The sequence below is a fragment of the Acanthopagrus latus genome, chromosome 3, assembly GCF_904848185.1.
Source record: "Acanthopagrus latus isolate v.2019 chromosome 3, fAcaLat1.1, whole genome shotgun sequence".
In the NCBI taxonomy this organism is placed as follows: Eukaryota; Metazoa; Chordata; class Actinopteri; order Spariformes; family Sparidae; genus Acanthopagrus; species Acanthopagrus latus.
This window is the reverse complement of record NC_051041.1, coordinates 26,315,077-26,319,858: the sequence shown is the minus strand read 5'-3', so window position 1 is coordinate 26,319,858 and position 4,782 is coordinate 26,315,077.

Sequence of the window (4,782 nt, the reverse complement as noted above, 5' to 3'; positions counted from 1 at the left end):
ATTCGCAAGGCTAATATGTCACTGCCAAAGCAATTGCAGAAGACTCACTTACTATATGTATATAAAGGCCTACATGATGTACTGTATATTACACTGATGCAGTCCAGTAATAGAGTAATAGATCTCTAATATTTAGGATTTTAAAGTGATTGCGAGTGATCATGTGTAAATATGTGTATATGTATATACATGTGCTTGTGTGTATGTGTTTGTGTGTATATTTGTATATGTATGTTTTTTGTGTATATTTATATACGTGTGTTTGTGTTTATATGTGTGCGTCTTTATGTGTATATAATTCATAGGCAAAATATGATTTAGAGTAGTTATTTGTCTCTGTCAGCAGAAACAATATATGATCAGTAGAAAGATTTCCTGCAAAAATACTGTGTGAATGCTGACAGCTGAAGAGATTTAAAAAGGAAAAAAAAAACTGCTGAAAATGTAGAAAGGTAAAATGAACATCAGAACGTCACAAAATTATAATGCATTGCACATTGCTGCTGAAAACCCCAGAAGTCAAATTGCATTAGCTTTACAAGGCAGGAGATGAAAAAGTATTGGTAGAATAGCTGGAAAGTCAGTGTAATAATGTTAAAGCTGGAAGCTCAAATGAGGTTGAAAAACATTTAATACTTTAAAAGCATCAAAGGTAGAAAGAGGTCAAGTAGTAGTAGTAGAACACGTAGTGACAAGTTGTTGTTGTAGTATAAAAAAATTACCACATTACAGTATATAGCAAACTCCTGCTGTCTGCTATCTTCCAGAAATTTGAGCTCAAAATTAACAGTGTGGCTTATGGGGAAGTGCTAGAGAGCTTGATTCCACTGGTTAATTTCCGCTGTATTCCAACCCCGGTATGGTTTTGCTCTGTCATCCGTCGTCCGGCCAAAAGTGTATCAGCTGAAAGCCATAAAAAAACTGTAAAAATAATTATAGTTTCAAAAGTGTTAAAGAATTTAAAAAGCTGAATGCATGCTGAGTAGTTCAAAGTCTTGTAACTAAAGAAAAGTTGAAGCTCAATGTATAAAGTCGAATTGAAGATTTCTCCATTTACATCCTTGTGAATTTAGCTTAGCTGAACGTATGCTGAAGCATACAAATTTTGCATAAAAAGCTGAATATTATAGATGTGTGAATATAATAGATGGAAATATCAAAAAGCATAGCCTTAATGTCTTTAAAACGCATAACATTTTGATAGGAGTTGAAACCGTATGAAAAATGTATGGGGAAAAAGTATTACATTTTTAAGAGTTTGTTGAAACGCTAAGGCCAAACTGAAACAGACCCTAACTGCTACCACTTAAATAATATGTATATGTAAGACCTAATATGTAATATGTCTATGAGAGTCGACTGAGCACACAGTGAAATTTGTTTATGTTATTGTCAAAAATGTGTCTAGCAGTGCAGTTCAGAAAAGTGGAAAAGATATTTTTCCTCTCAGTTTAATGTGACTTAATGCAGCAGAGGGGCACATGTTTGCAACTAGCACACATTTTCCTGCAAGCTAATGTCATCATTTTGCTGCTGGGGTGAAAACTGTGGGAATGGGAGCGAGTTGACGACAAGTTTTTAAAAACAGATTTCACAGCACTCCTCAACTCTGGCTGTCAACATTCTGCCCCATATACACCAATGTAAAAATCTGAAAAAGTCTGAAAAATTTTGACATTTTGAGCTGTGTATGTGCTAAAAGTACAAATGATATGAACAAGTTGAGAAAGTGAACAAGCCTGAGGAAGTCCTAATCCTTTTGAACATTTCAATGTTTGAATGGCGTTTCTATGTGAATATATGAAGGAGTGAGAAGAGTTTGAAAATGAGTGGGTTTTTAGGAAATTGTATTTCTGCTGTGGGGATGCTTCTCAGCAGCAGGCTCCTGGAGGGCTTGTAAAGTTAGAGGATAAAATGAATTCAGCAGAACATAGGAAAATCCTGGAGTACAACCTGATTCAGTCTGCAATAGAATTATGACTTGAGATTAGATTCAGCAAGATAATGGCCCAAAGAATAAAGTGAAAGCTACAGAAATGCTTTAAAGACAACAATGTGAATGTTCTGGGGTTTTTGTGTCAGACCTCAATCAGATTTGAAAAGGGCTGTTCTCACCCAATCCTTGTGCAACATGACAGAGCATGAGCAGTTTTGCAAATAGGATTGGAGTTGAATTGCAGTGTCCAGATGTGCAGGCTTGATTGAGACCTTTCCACACAGAGTCAGTGCTGTGATTGAGGCTAAAGGTGCATCTACTAAATACTGACTTGAATACTCATGTAATCATTCAATTATATATTTTTAATCAATTGAAATGACATTTTTTTTGTAAATTATTTGTTTTGTATTTTTTTGTACACTGACCATGATTCCATTTATATAAAACCAATAAAAGGGGATAAAATCCAAGGGGGTGAATATTTTTTATAGGCACTGTATACATGCTTCTCATGAAGTCATGGTTGTACAGTGTGAATAAGAAGGGTCTAAGCTTACAGTCCAAGGGGGCTTCTATGTTGAGCAATAAAGAAGAGAAGGTGTGACTGTCAATCTGACCTGCTTGCACCAGTTGCAAACAAACACACAGAGCCAAGAGTATCAAAGTACAAATTAAATAATCTATCAGCTCTGTCTCCTTTTTTATTTTTATTTTGTTTAGATATCCATCCTAATCAGTGACATGTGTGGTATCTGGGCTTCGTTTGACAGTCATCAATGGCAATGCATTTGTTCAGTGCACTATTGCCATGAAGATCACTCACAGGGGCCCTGATGCCTTCAGCTTTGAGTGTCTTAATAGCAACAGTTTTTCCAACCGTGTTTTGGCTCCCACTTGATTGGCTATTTTGGACTAGCTGTATGGCATGCAGCCCTGGGCAATTAAGAAGGTTTCTTTATTTTGCCTCTGCTACAATGGAGAGATGTACAACCATCATCTACGATGACTGTCTAAGCATTTCAATAAATTGTTCACAAATATAAACGAAACCTCTCACTGACTCTCTCACACCCGGGGAGGGATTATGTTTTCTGGGGGAAAGTTCACTTAAGTTTCTGTCAGGATGGCTGATCGTCGTGGCGATTTTTCGTTGTAAACTCCAAGGCTGTGGGACAAAACTGTTGCAGCATATTCAGAACACTGCCTTGTTTTAAATCTACCCAAACCGATGTGCCACACCAATGTGACCCCCCTCCTCTGTGACCTCCACTGACTTCCTGTTGCATCCTGCATCCGATTCAAGACAATGGTACTGGCCTTCAAGGCTGTCAGCAGAACTGCATCCATCTACATCCAAACACTGGTCAGACCTCACACCCCAGCGCGAGAACTTTGCTCCACTACATCAGCTGGCTGGCTGGTACTGCCATCACTGAGAGCAAACAAATGTCGCTTAGTGAAGTTACAGGTCTGGCGCCTCAGTAGTAGAATGAACTCCCAACCAGTGTAAGAACAGCAGTCACCCGCCATATTCACCTTGACCCCACATAGCACTTTATTGGCAACATTCAGAAATATGTCATAGTCGCAACTGTGCACTAAAACAGTTATTATAATGTAATATCTGAAGCTAACAAGACCCTGAGTCCTGGCATGAACACCCTGAAAGCTTAGTGTTTTCTGACTAAATTGGCTTTATTGCACTGATTTTAAAGAAAACATTTTCTGAGCTTATGTAAATGTAAAAACAATATGTATCAAAACTAAACCCATTTAGTGCATTTAATTTCTACCATATTAGTTTAACAGTGGAAATCATTTTTTGGAGAGCTAAAAGTATGCATCTAAACAAAACCAATTTAGTACACTATTGTACACTATTATATTACATTGATCTGGGTTGCAAACTAAGATGTAAACATTTCCTTTAAGTTGTGCAATTTAACTTTCAAAACAACAGTATGGAATTCATCAGCAATTATGTTGATGAAGGTTCTCAGTCATCCAGGTCATGGTAAATCTAAGTGTTGTATTGTAGGCAACTGGACGTTTCCTCTCTCATCCAAGAGGCTTCCTCAGTTCTAACGAACTGGAGGGGAGTTGGCAAGCTTAGCACCCGAGCCCGAGCCTGACCTTGACCAACAATATTTCCTACCACTATCCTCAGGCCGGGTCGGACCGGGCTGGGCCCTTGATCAAGCATTTGTGTGTGTGTGTGTGTGTGTGTGTGTGTGTGTGTGTGTGTGTGTGTGTGTGTTTTAATAACTCAAAATAATGGCTGTATTTCCAGCTAGAAAACACTCCGCTCTCTTCTCCCTCCATTGTTGTTTGCATTTGTGTCACTGCGTGGTCTTACACGTAACTTGTCCTCATGATGATAACGTGACTTGCATATATGGCATCACTCCCCAAGATGCCAGAAGAAAGCAAAAATATTGTCAGTTATTGGGCCAGGCTGGGCTCAGACATAAGGTACACAGGCTCGGGTCGAGTCGGGCTTGATTTTCTGGGCCCGACCTAAGCTCAAGTATGTTGACACCTGTGTTAAAATCAGAGCAAGGGAATTGGAAGTCTTCACAGAACATGTAAATGTGGACAATAACATCAAGTTCACACTGGAAGATGTCAGAGGAGCCATTCCTGGACTCTGCAGTACACATTAAAGAAGATAGAAGCCTCAAAATTACGAAGTACAGAAAACCTACATACACAGATCAGTACTTGGTGTTAAAATCTCATCACCTACTGGAGCACAAACTGGGGGTAATCAGAACCCTTAACCGATGGGCTGAGACCATGCCCACTAAATCAGAGGAGAAGAAGAAGGAACATGAGCACATCAG